This window comes from Perca flavescens, chromosome 5 (assembly GCF_004354835.1).
Source record: "Perca flavescens isolate YP-PL-M2 chromosome 5, PFLA_1.0, whole genome shotgun sequence".
Classification (NCBI taxonomy): Eukaryota; Metazoa; Chordata; class Actinopteri; order Perciformes; family Percidae; genus Perca; species Perca flavescens.
In genome coordinates, this window is record NC_041335.1 from 26,835,905 (window position 1) to 26,842,709 (window position 6,805).

Here is a 6,805-nt window from a genome sequence, read left to right on the forward strand (position 1 = left end):
GCCCTTAGTGTATCTGTATATACATATTTGTCTAAAGGACAACTATTAGTAGTCCAATTAGTTATGACTTTGTTCAGAGTAATTTATCCATCCATCCATCCATCCATCTTCGTCCGCTTATCCGGTATCGGGTCGCGGGGAGAGCAGCTCCAGCAGGGGACCCCAAACTTCCCTTTCCCGAGCAACATTAACCAGCTCCGACTGGGGGATCCCGAGGCGTTCCCAGGCCAGGATGGAGATATAATCCCTCCACCTAGTCCTGGGTCTTCCCCGAGGCCTCCTCCCAGCTGGACGTGCCTGGAACACCTCCCTAGGGAGGCGCCCAGGGGGCATCCTTACCAGATGCCCGAACCACCTCAACTGGCTCCTTTTGACGCAAAGGAGCAGCGGCTCTACTCCAAGCTCCTCACGGATGAATGAGCTTCTCACCCTATCTAAGGGAGACGGCAGCCAACCTCATGAGGAAACCCATTTCGGCCGCTTGTACCCTGGATCTCGTTCTTTCGGTCATGACCCAGCCTTCATGACCATAGGTGAGGGTAGGAACGAAAACTGACCGGTAGATCGAGAGCTTTTCCTTCTGGCTCAGCTCTCTTTTCGTCACAACGGTGTGATAAATTCAATGTAATACCGTACCCGCTGCGCCGATTCTCCGACCAATCTCCCGCTCCATTGTCCCCTCAACCGCAAACAAAACCCCAAGGTCTTGAACTCCTTCACTTGGGGTAAGGACTCATTCCCTACCTGGAGTAAGCACTCCATCGGTTTCCTGCTGAGAATCATGGCCTCAGATTTAGAGGTGCTGATCCTCATCCCAACCGCTTCACACTTGGCTGCGAACTGATCCAGTGAGTGCTGAAGGTCGCAGGCCGATGATGCCATCAGGACCACATCATCTGCAAAGAGCAGCGATGAGATCCCCAGCCCACCGAACTGCAAACCCTCTCCACCCCGACTACGTCTTGATATCCTGTCCATAAATGTTACAAACAGGATTGGTGACAAAGCGCAGCCCTGGCGGAGGCCAACCCTCACCTGAAACGAGTCCGACTTACTGCCGAGAATCCGGACACAGCTCTCACTTTGGTCGTACAGAGATTGGATGGCCCTGAGAAGAGACCCCCTCACCCCATACTCCCGCAGCACCTCCCACAGTATCTCCCGGGGGACCCGGTCATACGCCTTTTCCAAATCCAGAAAAAACATGTAGACCAGTTGGGCATACTCCCAGGCTCCCTCCAGGATCCTTGCGAGAGTGAAGAGCTGGTCCGTTGTTCCACGACCAGGACGGAATCCGCATTGTTCCTCTTCAACCCGAGGTTCGACTATCGGCCGAACCCTCCTTTCCAACACCTTGGAGTAGACTTCACCAGGGAGGCTGAGCAGTGTGATACCCCTGTAATTGGCACACACCCTCTGGTTCCCCTTTTTAAAAAGGGGAACCACCACCTCGGTCTGCCACTCCTTTGGCACTGTCCCACACTTCCAAGCAATGTTGAAGAGGCGTGTCAACCAGGACAGCCCCTCCACACCCAGAGCCTTGAGCATTTCTGGACGGATCTCATCAATCCCAGGGGCTTTGCCACAGTGGAGTTGTTTGACTACATCAGTGACTTCCGCCTGGGAAATTGACAATGATCCCCCATCATCCTCCAGCTCTGTTAGGCTCCAGTCAGACCCAGAACTGAGAAACAGGCACACGAACACAGATGATCAGTTTACAGTGTTTATTAGAAACGATGTTTGATAGTGGAGGAGGGAGATGGCCAGGATAGCTGCTCCAGGTAGGGTCGAAGCCGGAGATCAGAAGGCGGGTGTGTGGCCAGGCAGCAAAGATGACGGCTGGGTGGAATGGCTGGTTGAGAGCGGAGTGGCGAGGTGAGTAGGCAGCGAGGAGGCAGATGAAAGCTGATGAGCAGCGGGTCCAGAGGCAGAATCTGAGCAGAGAAGGAATGCGTGAGCCAGAGCATAAATGAGGCAACAACCTAACTGAAAACAGGGATAAGTCTCTCAAGCACAGAGTAGAGCCACGTTACCACGAGAATGGTTGCAACAAACTGGCGCTGAAGAGGTGAACAGCCCGGGTTGACAACTGTTGGTTGAGTACTGGAATGAGCTGCAGCTGGCTGTTGGCTGATTACTGGAATGAGCTGCAGCTGGCTGTTGGCTGATTACTGGAATGATCTGCAGCTGGCTGGAGCAGAGCAGGTGAGAGTGGCCACGCCCCTTGACCTAGATCCTCTTGAGTGACATGGACGCCGGTGGAGACAGACACAGACAACACACACACAAGGGAAAGGGGAACAGGAAAACAGGCAGGGACAGGGAGACAGACACTGATCGACAACAAGCTCTGCCTCTAACATAGAGGGCGTATTCGTCGGATTTAGGAGTTCCTCAAAGTGCTCCTTCCACCGCCCTATTACCTCCTCAGTTGAGGTCAACAGTGTCCCATCCTTACTGTACACAGCTTGGATGGTTCCCCACTTCCCCCTCCTGAGGTGGCAAACAGTTTTCCAGAAGCACCTTGGTGCCGACCGAAAGTCCTTCTCCATGTCTTCTCCAAACTTCTCCCACACCCGCTGCTTTGCCTCTTTCACGGCAGAGGCTGCAGCCCTTCGGGCCCTTCGGTACCCTGCAACTGCCTCCGGAGTCCTCTGGGATAACATATCCCGGAAAGACTCCTTCTTCAGTCGGACGGCTTTCCTGACCACCCGTGTCCACCACGGTGTTCGTGGGTTACCGCCCCTTGAGGCACCTAAGACCCTAAGACCACAGCTCCTCGCCGCAGCTTCAGCAATGGAAACTTTGAACATTGTCCACTCGGGTTCAATGCCCCCAGCCTCCACAAGGATGCACGAAAAGCTCCGCCGGAGGTGTGAGTTGAAAGTCTGTCGGACAGGGGCCTCCTACAGACGTTCCCAATTTACCCGCAATACCCGTTTGGGCTTACCAGGTCTGTCCAGAGTCTTCCCCCACCCCCTGACCCAACTCACCACCAGATGGTGATCAGTTGACAGCTCCGCCCCTCTCTTCACCCGAGTGTCCAAAACATACGGCCTCAGATCAGATGAAACAATTATAAAATCGATCATTGACCTTTGGCCTAGGGTGCTGTGGTACCAAGTACACTTATGAGCATCCCTATGTTCGAACATGGTGTTTGTTATAGACAATCCATGACTAGCACAGAAGTCCAACAACAAACAACCACTCTGGTTTAGATCAGGGAGGCCGTTCCTCCCAATCAATACGCCCTCCATGTGTCTCCATCATTGCCCACGTGCGCGTTGAAGTCCCCCAGCAGAACAATGGAGTCCCCCACTGGAGCCCCATGCAGGACTCCAGTCAAGGTCTCCAAGAAGGCCGAATACTCCGAACTCTTGTTTGGTGCATATGCACAAACAACAGTCAGAGTTTTCACCCCCACAACCCGCAGGCGTAGGGAGGCGACCCTCTCGTCCACCGGGGTAAACTTCAACGTAGCGGCGCTCAGCCGGGGGCTTGTGAGTATCCCCACACCCGCCCGGCGCCTCTAACCCTGGGCAACTCCGGAGAAGAAAAGAGTCCAACCCCTATCCAGGAGTGTGGTTCCAGAACCGAGACTGTGCATAGAGGTAAGCCCCACCAGATCTAACTGGTAGCGCTCCACCTCCCGCACCAGTTCCGGCTCCTTCCCCCACAGAGAGGTGAATTTAGTCTGCTCAAATAAGACTGTGCTCAAAGTCACAGACAGTTTCTAAAACAACAGTAAGCAAATAGGTTAAGTCAAATAAAAGGAACTCCACTGTTCTATGCCCACCCTCTTGGATCAACTTTCTTTTTTACCGGCTTGCTTAAAATACAAATTTAGTCTTTGTTAAAAGGTTTGTCAATTTGAGAATGGATCTTTTTCCAGGTCACTTAGTGGAAGAGGAAAAAGAGGCATGAAAAAAGAGCAACAAAACAGAAAAGACAAGAATTAAGGCAAGGGAAAAAAAGTAAAGCAAATAAGGCAGGGGGTACAGGAAAATAATCTAAACAGGAAAAATATATGACTGTAGAGATGAAAAGGGAAAGCAAGCAAATCAAAGAAGAATACAGTAAATTGACAGAAAATCAAAGTGAGAAACATGGAGAAGATGGGGGGAGAGAGGAGAGGGAGAGAGGAAAACAGGAGGCTCAGATGGAGGGTTTGCGTTGCCGGGATGGGTTGCCGAGGAAGTCATTAAGCAGCCATTTCATCTGCGTCTGCTTGGCTAGTGAGGAATCTAATTGCATCTGAGGAGAGGAGAGGAGAAATGCCAAAGTACATTTAGATCAAAGATAGAAGACACCAGAGAGACTGTATTCACCAGACCCCTCCCATCCTCATCTCATCCTCTCACACTTTGGCTCACTTTCTCGCTTTCCTCCCTTTTTCCTCCCACTCTCTACCCAATCTTTCTTACTTTGTCCCTAATTTTCCTTCACATTCTTCATGCTTTTACTTCTCCACTTTATTTTCACTACTTCTCTGATTCCCTCTTTCGCCCTCATCTCTAACTCTCTCCGCCCCCTTTCGCCCTCCTTGGCTCTCGCAGTAGTGGATAGTGTGTGAGTGGTGCATTGTGGGATTTTTTTCCATCTAATATCCCCTCTAATGGCTCTAAATACTGTCACACATCGCAGTCATTAGGAATATAAGTGATTCTTTATTTTACACACTCCAAAGAGCTAAGAAGCCATAACACGACCTCACCCTTTCTCTCCTCCTCTCATCCATCTCTTTTTTTTTGCTTTCTCTTTTCCTCTCACATCCCTTCATTTCTGTCTCTCCCGGACACTTTATCCTTTCAATTGCCCGTTTTAGCTGTCTTCATTTGGGTGCTGCTGATTATGTGCCACGGGAGAAAAAAGGCTCTGACTGTATTTCATGCTTGTGTGGTAGTTGGCTGGCAAGGTTTGTTGTTTTGTGTGTGTGTGTGTGTGTGTGTGTGTGTGTGTGCGGGTGTGTTTTGTGTGTGTGTGTGTGTGTGTGTGTGTGTGTGATGTGAGATATAGGGTTTCTTTACTTTCCCTCCTTCTTACACGATGTCTCTTTAAAAATGTTGAAAAGTTGAGATGTTTCTGAGCAGTAAAGGCAATTAGAGGCTGCTTGTTAATTTAAGAAGGCTTGAAGGTAGTGAGTGTAATACTCTGTGTACTTTTTACTGTGTGTGTGTGTGTGTGTGTGTGTGTGTGTGTGTGTGTGTGTGTGTGTGTGCGTGTGCGTGTGTGTGTGCGTGCTTATGTGCGTGTGTGTGAACAAGAACTTCCAGTAATTGCTTTGTGTGGTATTGGCCTTCCACTTTCACCCTAAAAAGAGAAATTGCTTCTTGCTTTTAACCACTAGAGAGGGGATGTGGTGGATGGGGATGTTAGAAGAGGGCTGGGTGAAGAAAGGGGGGGTTATTGTGTCCAAAATGGTTTCAGCCTCTCCTTAGGAACCATTAGAACCATTTATTCATTGAAGTGGCAAAGCCAGAGTGCAGTAGTATTTTTAGCACTTAATTTCTACAGTGGCATCTAGCTCAGCATGAACAAAACTCTGTAGAGGAGTATAGATGTAAACACAAGTACTACTTTGTAATATTAAACTACTCTGCTGCAACGATATGCAACTGAAGTACTACACTGAAAGCAACACAATCAGAAAATCATACCAAGTCTGTTCCTTTCCTGAATCAGTGCACTACTTCACCAATTTGTTTGACGTGACATAGATGCAAAAACATACTGGCAGCTAACTTCATATTCATTAAAAAAAGAACAATGTGTTGCACACGTGAATAAGGACTCTAGTATTTTATTCCTTAACATGGCAGTGCAAAATACACAGACATTGCGTACATTGTTAACACATTTCTGTCCAGCGTTTGCTCTTAGCACTACTATACAATGTACGTGCTTTGACTCTGTTTACTCCTGACAGTTAAACAAAACTTGCTTCCAAATATTGCAAAACAAATACATATTACTCAAACTATTACTGTGGCTCTCTGTTTCATCATGACTGCATTCACAGTTGGGCAAAAGCATTACAAACACACACATAAAATATAGCAACGCTGGGTCCCAGCAAAAGTTAGCTTAGCTGCTACATTTACATGGCTAACAACAAAAGTTATGTGTCCTGACAGAAGCGCTCACTTAAGTGTATACTCCCTCTTGTGGCTGAAGGGAGCAACAACATGTTTCTACTACAAAGCCTGAGTGCAGGGAGCACAGTGACTCTTTTAACAACATAAAGCAATGCACATTTTAATGAACATGAACTAATATAATGCAATAAAATTAAATAAATAATATTAAATAATATATATGGGTGGTGGCTTATACGGGTGGTGGCTTTTCCTATGAACTAAACAGTATAACTTATTTTATGACCTGGTCCTCACAAATGTAATAAAAAAATTGAATTTCTATAGTTCTGCAGCCGGAAGGGCAGACAGAGCTATTGAATATATATACATACACTCACCTAAAGGATTATTAGGAACACCTGTAAGATTTCTCGTTAATGCAATTATCTAATCACCAATAACAATAATTATCTAACCAATCACACGGCAGCTGCTTCAATACATTTAGGGGTGTGGTCCAGGTCTAGCCAAACTCCTGAACTCCAAACTGAATGTCAGCATGCGAAAGATAATCTAAGCAACTTTGAGCGTGGCATGGTTGTTGGTGCCAGACAGGCTGGTTTGAGTATTTCACAATCTGCTCAGTTACTGGGATTTTCACGCACAACCATTTCTAGGGTTTACAAAGAATGGTCTGAAAAATAAAAAATATCCAGTATGCG

General features: G+C 47.9%; 1 long non-coding RNA gene across 1 annotated transcript; it reads right to left on the minus strand.

Annotated features, from left to right (window-relative positions):
- Nucleotides 1-1,714: 1,714 nt before the first annotated feature.
- LOC114555088 (uncharacterized) lies at nt 1,715-2,068 on the minus strand. Its single transcript, XR_003692531.1, has 2 exons — nt 2,037-2,068; nt 1,715-1,937 (listed from the first exon to the last, which is right to left on the minus strand). It is a non-coding gene; the product is annotated as an uncharacterized LOC114555088 (long non-coding RNA).
- Nucleotides 2,069-6,805: the final 4,737 nt, after the last annotated feature.